Here is a 9928-nt window from a genome sequence, read left to right as displayed (position 1 = left end):
GATTAAGGAATTAGTATCTGATTTTGGAAGCAACTACCTTAGGGTTCAGCTGTGACTGCCATCAGTAGGTAAAGTTGGTGTTTGATTTTTCCTTTTCCTTTGCAAGTCAAAATAGCACTTTATCACCGATTTCTCTCTATGTTAATTAAAAAAGGTTGCGATAAGACGTTTTACCGCTTATTTTGAAACTTTTTTTTTCATTGAAACTTTAGATGGACATGATTTTTTTCCTCCACATATTAAAGATTATTAAATTCAGACTACATGAAAAATCAGATGGCTCAGTTATAAAGCCGAATGCTTTATAGTTTCCCAGAAAAAAAAAATGTTCATTTCGCAATTACTTTAAAATCATATCACAAGATCAAGATCATTTCAATTGGTTATTCTCCCCACCCACAGTTGTTGATTGATTCAGTCTCCAAGAAAGTATATGTAAATATGTAAATATGTTTCAATGTGTTTCATTGAAACAAGTGGAATTATGAAAATGATACTTTATGTTATTTCTCTAGCTATAAGTTCTTTGACACATTACTTACCGAACCCCAGTTTTGACATATGTAAATTGGAGACAATGACTCCAACTTTGATGAATTTAGCTCAGGGTTAAAGATGATGCATATTAAGCCAAAGGGCCTACCTGCCATAGGGTGGGCAGTATATATAGGAGTAGGAGTAATACAGCAATTGTTAATCATATACGGGCCAGTCCTCACTGAGCTCGCAAAATATTAGGGAAGATGAGGCTTTTCTAATAGAGATAGGTTCAAATGTTGGATTCACCACTTAATTTCTATGTGGTCCTGGACAAGTTTATTTTAGATCAGTTGCCAAATGAATAAAGCGCTCGCTGAAGCCAGATTGATTTAAAACTAAACCCACATTAGAGTATTTCACAACTTAATAGTTTCCAATTATGTCATGCTAAAATCACAAAACAATATCTTATCTCAGTGGATCTACATCTGTGAGGTAAGTTTGTATAACTAATGGTAATTGCTTTAATTCCAGGATTCCTTTTCTGTCAGTTTTTGAATGTATAAGAATTATCACACATCTGGCATAAAAATTTCCACTAAACAATCAGAAAAAGAGCTATCCAGTTAAGATGATATTGTGACATTACCTCAAAGTAATTGTGATAGAAAATTCTAGCAAAGCTTTTTGTATAGGGTTATCTGTAAACCACCGTGTGCAGTTATATCAACCTCTAAAAATCAACCACAACACATTGTAAACTTCTTAATGGTGGTAATTAAGTCATATTTTCCCTTTGGAAGGGGAGGACTGTACCTCTTACTGCACTACTTCTATATAATCTGTGGCAGGAAGTAAATTCTGAGTGCAGAGTTAGCAATCAATAAATGCAAAGGGGGAAAGAATGATTCGATAACATTAATTTTAGGCCTGTCATAGTCTATTTCGAATCCTCAAATCTTAGATTTCCCAAACTAAGCTTACGTATAAATGCCGACAAAGGTAGATTTTAAAGGGAGGATCTGTATTTTGGGGGTGAGACAAGCAAATGAAGCAGCAAGGCTTCCAACACAATTCATATACCCATTATTAGTTTTTCATGTATGGATGAGTGTACCTTCAAATACCATGCATAACTATTTCTAACACTTCTATTTTCATTATGTTTGAACATAAAAGTTAACTTTGCAAAAATAAGAATTCCCTTTGCCTGCACTAAACCTCATTTCTTATTCATGTTTCAAATAGAACAATAACATCAACACTCTCCTTTGAAAGCCATTTTTCAAGGAAATGGCCATTCAATGTTTGCATGAATTTCTGATTTTGTGCAAATCAACAGTAAATTTTGAAGTGCTTTCTTGGAACATAGCACCATTTGCTATGTGTAATATTGGACAAGAATCCAAATAGTTATGATGTTACGTGTACCTAAAATTCACTTTGCTGTTTCAGCTGCCTGAGAGTGATTACTTCTGTGGTTTGTTTAATTAATACAGTGTTTATTGACAACTCTTTCTTATACTGGCCCAATGCTGGCTTTTGTTAAGTCCTTATTGGAGATATTTTGGAATGTAACCATTATTGTCTCTTTTAATTTAAAATCTACAGCTCAGAAATTTCAGTGACGTCCTTGTTACTTCTTCAGGCATCAGTTCTGAGGCCTGTCATTATTACATGAGTATCTCATTAGATGTGAATCTCCTAATTTCTCTATGCCTAGTTTCTCTCAAAATAAAATAGAAATATAGAGTTTCTTTGTAGGCCTAAAGCCTCTTTCTGGCAATGTTTTTTAGGCTCCTTTAACCAGAGTGAGTGTGACTTAAGTTTTAATTTGAGATTCGCCAGCCAAATTTTATATGAGGACTTCTTCGTTTTAATAAAAAACAAATCAAGCTGTAAATGACTACTAGTAGGTGAATAGTTAATTAAGTTGTACAGCTATTATAAAATATTGTTTTAAAATAATGTTTATTGCCATAGAGAAATATTTATAACCCTCAAACATTGAAAATATCATACCAAAATGTTAGTGAATCCAACACAGAGCATATCCTATGGCAAAAATAATTATTTGACTATTATGGCTCTTCTCTCTCAATTAACATTGATAATGGAATTTATTCCAGAAGAAAGTACTGTGTCTTTAATAGTACTTTGCAAGTGTGTTTTCCGGAATACAACTTCTGTAAAAGATTAATTAATGTTCTATTGCAAAATAATTCCTAGAACAATGACTTTGAGAAATAAGTCAAACAGTATTAAATAGGATTTTCAAATGCAGGGTTCTCTGGAACTTTTAGTTTGTTGGTAGTCATTTCGGACCTTAAGGAGAGAAAAACAGCTTATATTTCGATAAAATCTAATTATATCACTTTGTCCTTTCATAGTACTTTTTGTGTTCTGTCCAAGAAACATTACCTACCTCAAGATTGCAAAGATTTTCTCCTATGCTTTCTCTTAGGTTTAGAGTTTTAGCTTTTACATTTACTATGAACCATTAGTGTTTATTTTTATGAGTGACAAGAGTTTCGGAATTGAAAATAATTTTTTTCAACTAAAAAATCCAGTTGTTTCTGTATCATTTGAAAGGATTTTCCTTTCACTCTCTCACCTTGACACAACTGCCAAAACTAATTGACCATGTATCTGTGAGTCTTTTCTAAATTCCTTATTCTGTTCCATTGACTTTTGCCATTACTACATTGCCTTGGCCTTTTATAGCTTTATATTAAATCTTGATATCTGGTAGTATAGACCCTCTAACACTGTTCTTTGTCAAAAATGTTTTACCTGTTCTAGGTCCTCTGTATTTGCATATCAATTTTAGAAGCGGCTCATCCAATTGTACAAGAAAGCCTGCTGGTATTGCTTTGAATCTATAGATATGTTTGGGGGAAAAATTGACATCTTTAACATGGTATCTTCCGATTCATGAATATGATATCTCTTCAAACATTTAGATGAAGGGTTGATGAACATTTTCTGTAAAAAGCAAGGTAATAAATATTGTAAGTTTTGCTGAATTCTATGGTCTCTGTTGCAATTTCTCAACTGCAAAAGCAGCAATACTCAAATAAAACAAATGGGTGTGGCTGTATTTTAAACACAGAACAGGCCAAAAGCTACAGGCCGTAGTTTGTCAACCCTTGATTTAGATCATCTTCAGTTTCTTGCAGCAATATTTTGTAGTTTTCAGAGTACATGTTGTTAAATTTATGCTTAAGTATTTTATGTTGGATACTTTTGTAAATTATATTTAAAATTTTTAAATTTCTAACTTCATTGCTGTAAACAAAAATATAATTTACGTTTATACATTTATCTTGTATCCTGTGACTCTGCTAAATTCACTTATAGTTTTAGGATTTTTCTGGTAGATTCCTCAGGAACCTGTTTTCTGCAAATAAAGACAGTTTTCCAGTTCTTTCCTTTCTTTATAACTTTTTTTTTCAATCTTATTTCACTGTCTAGAATATTTAATACCAAATGAATAGAAATGATGAGAGCAGACATCTTTGCTTGTAGCTGATTTTAGAGGTAAAGCATTCATTTTTCACTATAAATTAAACTATTAGACGTAGACTTTTTTTGTAGTTGCCTTTTATCAGGTTGAGAGAGTTTCCTTCTATTTTTAGTTTGCCAAGAGGTTTCATCATGGCCGAATGTTGAATTTTGTCAATGCTTTTTCTCCTTTTTTTCATTAATACTGAGCATTACATTGATTACCTTTTTCATGTTAAATCAGCTTTGCATTTATTACATGGATAATCCCCATTTGTTCCTGATGTATTATCCTTTTATACATTAGGTTAGATTGTTAATATTTTGTTAAGAATTCTTGTGCTATGTTCAAAAAAATATTCCACTGTAGATTTCCTTATGTAATATCTTTGCTGGTTTTGACAGAGTAATTCTGGCCTCATGAAATAAGTTGAGAAGTGCTTCTACCTCCTCTATTTTCTTAAAGAGTTTGTATAAAATTGGCATTATTTTTCAATTGTTTAAAACAATTTGCCAATGAATCCATTTGGATCTAGAGTTTGTGAGAAAGATTGTAATTATGAATTAAATTTCTGTAGTAGAGATTAATTTAAACATTCTGAGTGTGTGTGTGTGTGTGTGTGTGTGCGTGTGTGAGCCTTTGTAACTTGTGGCTTTCGAGGAATTTGTCCCTTCTTTTAAGTTGTCAAACATATTCTTATGTTGTTTTTAATATTCTTTATTTTTCTTTTATGTCTATAGTATGTATGTATAGTGATGTATTCTCTTTCAATGTTGATATTGGTAGCTTTGTATTTTTCCTTTTTTCTTGATCAAGTTAGCTGAAGATTCACCAATTTTATTGATTTTTTTCAAATAAATAACTTATTTTCATTGGTTTTCTCTTCCATCTTAGCTTTGAACTATTGTTGTCTTCCTTCTCATTGTATGTATTTTCCTCTTTTTCCCCTAGTTTCTTAAGGTAGAAACTTATTCTATTGATTTTTAACCATTTTTATTTATAATGTAAATATTGATAACTATACATTTTCCTCTAAGAACTATGTTAGCTGCATCCTTTAAATTTTGATATATTGTTTTCATTATTATTCAGTTCAAAGTATTTCATAATTTCCTCCGTGATTTCTTCTTTGATCCATGGTTCATTTAGAAGCTTGTTTAATTTAGAAAATTGTGAGAACAAGTTTTGGGAAACTGTTAAACACGATTCTTGTTTAAATCTAGGACATAAGTCATGCTTGGAATAGAAAGCATGGGTATAAGATAGCCTTAGGAAAGGGTTAATAATGCATTCTATATTATATGATATATATGTATAGATATAGCTATAGATAAAGATACACTCATATATTATAAATCTAAGTAAGGTAATTGGAACTAGATTTCGAGTGATAAGGTCAGCCTTAAAAGATTGTTCAGAATAGTACTGTTGGCACATTACATCATCTCTTGGTTTTATTTAAACCCCTTTGCCTCCTACTAAGTACCAAAACGTATAAAATTCCTTATACTTTGAATATATTAAGAATTAAGTATGTTATTATTTGTTTTTAATTCATCTCTAGCTTGAAACTAGGTATCTTTTTTTCATGGTTTTCTGTGGGTACACTCTTACACTTCAGTTCAAACAAAATCATCTATCTCTAATAGGTTCCAGCCAGAATTTGTCAGCTACTAGTCCTGCTGTTTCTAGCTCCATCAGCCTTTTGTCAGTCACTTTATTCAAATGTTTATAGTGGGGCTGTAAAACTCATAGCAATTTCATTACAGAAACACAATATGATCAGGAAGCATAAATTCAAGAGAACTGACGAGTTTCCTCCTTAGTGGTGGCTAAAATTATTTGGAGCAAATAAAATCGGACTGAGAGATACTACTTGAGAGGCACTGGATTTTTTCCTCATGAACTTTGTTTTAGAAGCAGTGGTGGGTGCTTGTCAACTTAGAGGTGGCAGAAGGTAGGGGATGTATATTTAAGCCATACCACTTGAGTTCAGATCTTTGCTGGGCCACTCAATTGCACAATTAGATAGGTCCTGTAGTTTCTCTGGGCCTCAGTTTCTCTATCTGTAAAATGGAGATAATCACAGTTTATATCTCATAGCATTGCTGTGAGGGTTCAATGAGTTTATATTAGTGCTTAGCAAGCACCTGGGGACACATCGTAGGAACTACAGAAGTATTAACCAACTAGTACTGCTCCAACTCTGAATAAGCAGTAACCTCAGAAGCTCTTGAAAACTTAAGTAATCTTTAATAGGAAGACTGTTCCTCTTTAAAAAATCAGAGATGGGGAGCAAACTTGAGGTAAGAGTGTATTTCACATATGCTTTAACCAGTATGGAAACTTGGGGTGTCCTGGGCCATGTTTTTCCAAGGACCAGAAGATCAACTTGTTCTTGTCTTGCGGTTCATTCTTAGGAGAACCATAAATAGAGTCATAGTCATGGGCTTTGAACATTCAATCATGTGAGCTAACTTAGCTCCTTCCACATACTCTTAAAAGCTATAGAAAACATTTATTAGTAATTTATTTTAAAAACAACTGCCCAATTGCCAAACATTGTCTTTGGAATGAAAAATCAGACATTAAAATTTTATTAATCTATAATTTTATTGTTAATTCTTTAAATTCAAAGAAATATTGTTATGGTCACTTCTGTGAGTTTTTTACATCTTTCCATATTAGAGTTTTATTAGTTTTCTTAAGGCGGTTTCAAATGATTTCATCAATCTTGGTCTTTGCTTTTAAATTCTACAGTGGAATTTACTTGTTCACTGGTGTGAGTAATTTTCAGTATCTTACCAAACAGCCTGTGGCAACTGAAATACTAGAATTTTATATATTAGACTTTTTTGTTTGTACACAGTGCAACAAAAACAAATTATGCTGAAAACCCAACTTCACTGAGCTTCAGTGACTTATACAACTAATTGAAAGATATTTTTTTCTGTAATTAAAAAAAACAAATCTGATCTATGTATTTGACAGGCAAAGCATATCTTATGGTTATAATCATTTTTCATATCACTTTGTTATTTTATTTCCCTATTCTGACTAAATATTTTGTAGATCATTTGGCCCATCTTGTTCCAGAACTTACATATGTTAGAAGTTTGTTCAATATTTGTAGACCAATTTTATTATTCTGTGTACTTAAATTGTGCTTTAAAACTCAGCTCTATAAGGAAAGTTACCATCAGTGTCAGAAAATGTGAAAACTCTCCAGTAGCTTACAACATTCAAGGTGGCCACATATTAACAGTGTGCCGTCAGCCATTGAGTCCCCTCAGCCCTGGGGAACAGCTGACAAGATTCTGGAGCCCACGGGCCATTGAACTTCAGCTAAGAGCAGATTCCTCTAGTTTCCTGGGCAGCCCAAATGCAACAGAATCGAGGATGTGATGATGTGTCCTCTGGCTGTGCTACTTGGTATTGAGTGTGGTCAGTGAGGTGCTTTACTGTGTGGACACCTTCTGCCACCAACTGCAGAGCACACAGCATCAACAGGGGGGCTGAAGGAGGTATGGGATGAATTTACCTTGCAGGAGCCTAAGAAGCTCTGCAGCAGTCCAAGTTGGGGCTGGGGACACAGATCCACTTCTCCATCCCATACCTCTCTATTCACATAGACACACGTACGTTAGCCCTTTTGTGGCTGCCATATCTTTTGCAGCAGACTCCAGTCCAGACGCAATGCTCTCCCAATGCATGCTCATTCTGCAAATTACAGCTTCAATGTATTGCTACAAAAAAGTCTGATTGGATTTGAAATCATTGGCATCATCACATGAATATTCAACATTACGTTGTCTTGAACAGGAAAGAATGATTACTTCATTTCTTTAAACATAACCTCCAACTATTTTAAATGTAAAAAAAGATTTTAAATGTAAAAAACGATTTAAAAATGTTTATAGCTCTTATTTTGTTGTTAGTGACTATCTAGAGCTTAACTTTTTAAGAAAAATGTGAACCGATTTTATGTAAACTTTATGCACATTTAGTATTTAAATCACTTCTAATATTTTTGTTTTATTTTTAACACATATGTTAAATGCAAAGAAAACGTAGCTAAATATTTTACTAAGCTCCAGGGAGCCTTATCATTTTTCTCTATGACATAACTGAAAAATCTGGGGAAGCACCTTTTATTAGGGATTTTCGGTAATTCACGTGTGTGCACGGTTCTCCGGAGTGCTTCCAAAACTGGGCACAAGGCCTTTTCTGCTGACTCTGTGTGGCATGCAGATCCCTCAGCCTCAAAAGAAATCAGTCCCTTCCTTTAACTGCAAGATACAGTTAACAACACCACACACGGTCCCCTTGGACCATGCGTATAACGTTTACGCCCCATTCCTCACTAGACTGGCAAACCGATCAGCAGACAGGCTCATGCCTTCAAGTTCACCCTCCGTGCCAACTGCCTTGGACAAAGTAGTTACCCAGGTGACTTCCTCCAACGTTAGGACTTCAGAGCCTTCCTTCCACCAGCCTGAGTGGTGGGCCGAGGGGCTGGTCTGGGTGGAGTAGCCGCCCATCCTGATCCAACGCATTTTCCCCTTTCTTCTGGGCGGTTTGGACGCGCACTGCGCGGGGATCCCCGGGCTTCACTGGGAAGCCTCCCGCACCATGCGTGGCTCCGAGGACGCGGCGGGTGGGCTCCAAGACGCCTCCTTGCGCTTTCTCTGCAGGTACCTAAGCCGGTACTGGCCCAGGCTGGGCGCCAGCGCTCCGCAACCACCTCCCGCTCGCCCTCCAGGTTCGGCGCCCTGGGCTTGCCAGTGGCGGAAACTACCGGGCGTGCCAGCCCAGGGGACCGGGAGCCGCGACACCTCGGGAAGTCATGCAGGAGCCGACGCCATCCCGCCCTTCCCCCCAGCAGCCACCGAAGGTGTTTATCTTCCCCTCTGCGCCTTGTTCTTTCCTCTTTCACTTTTCTTTTCGCTGGGGGTTGGGACTCCCTGGGTCAGGGCACCAGGGGAAGCCCAGCTGACTCGCTCGCTGCCGCCGTAGCCCAATAGGGAAGGGAGCCGGGTGGCCGCGCGCGCCGCCTGCCCTGCCTGCTCGTCCCGCACTCTGCAGCCCGGATCGATGGAGGTACAGAGCTCTGCTTCTCCGCTTTGGGAGAGGAGGTGGTGGTGGTGGAAAGGGCCATAGAAGTTTCCCCGAAAGCCTCCGCCTTGGGCCCCTCCCAGCTCCAGCAGGACCCACCCGTCTCCCCAGACCGCGGCCCCGCCCTCTCAGGGGGAACACTTGACCACGACTTCAGTTTTCGCTTGCGCATGGTGCAGAGGTTTTCCCCGTTCTGCCCCTTTATTTCTCTCGCGGGCTCTCCTCGCCATCCTCCGCTTCCAGACGCGCGCAGATTGCTCGTCCACTTGCCGGTCCTCGGGCTCCCCAGTGCGCTCCCCTCTGCGTGCTGCGGGGACAGCCGGCTGGAGGAGAGCGGGACGTGCGCCCGGCCACCCCCGCCAAGCTGCGGGGTGCGGAGGAGACGAGGTCTGGCAGCACAGAGCGCTGAGTTCCGCACCTAATCGAGCTCAGAACGTTCAAGAAAGGTACTGCTGCTCCCCGCTTCTTCCCTGCCCCTTCTCAGACTCCCCGCCGGCCAGAGCCAGTTGCTTGAGCCTGCGCGTCACTGCCTCTACTTCTGCAAAATCAAATTACCCTCCTTGTCTTTGATCGCGACACCTGCCTTCCTGGGAAGAGGAATTCGCAGGCATGGACGCCGTTTGGCTGTCAGGCCTGGGTCTCTATTATTAGTTCCAACCCCGAACAAGACACTTACCTCTTAGAAAAGTAGTATTAGAAATTTGGAAGAAATGCAGGAGACTTGTACTGCAATCAAATCCTTATTCGAGGTGGCTTTAAATGAAAATCCAGTTAATTTCTTCAAGTATTGAGACATGGTGCAAGTGTATACAATTTATTTGACTTTAA

General features: G+C 37.7%; 1 protein-coding gene across 6 annotated transcripts in view; it reads left to right on the top strand.

Moving 5' to 3' along the window:
- Positions 1-7978: 7978 nt before the first annotated feature.
- Positions 7979-9928, top strand: part of IL15 (interleukin 15) — a 68101-nt gene continuing 66151 nt past the window's right edge. For 2 of the 6 annotated variants that reach the window (XM_011373757.2, XM_023519657.1), the window contains exon 1: positions 9099-9546. The gene's annotated coding sequence lies outside the window, so the exon portion shown is untranslated. The other 4 variants (XM_011373758.2, XM_023519659.1, XM_011373756.2 and 1 more) reach the window with 4 other exon arrangements.

This window comes from Pteropus vampyrus, unplaced genomic scaffold (assembly GCF_000151845.1).
Source record: "Pteropus vampyrus isolate Shadow unplaced genomic scaffold, Pvam_2.0 Scaffold229, whole genome shotgun sequence".
Classification (NCBI taxonomy): Eukaryota; Metazoa; Chordata; class Mammalia; order Chiroptera; family Pteropodidae; genus Pteropus; species Pteropus vampyrus.
This window is presented reverse-complemented; position numbering and strand designations above follow the sequence as displayed.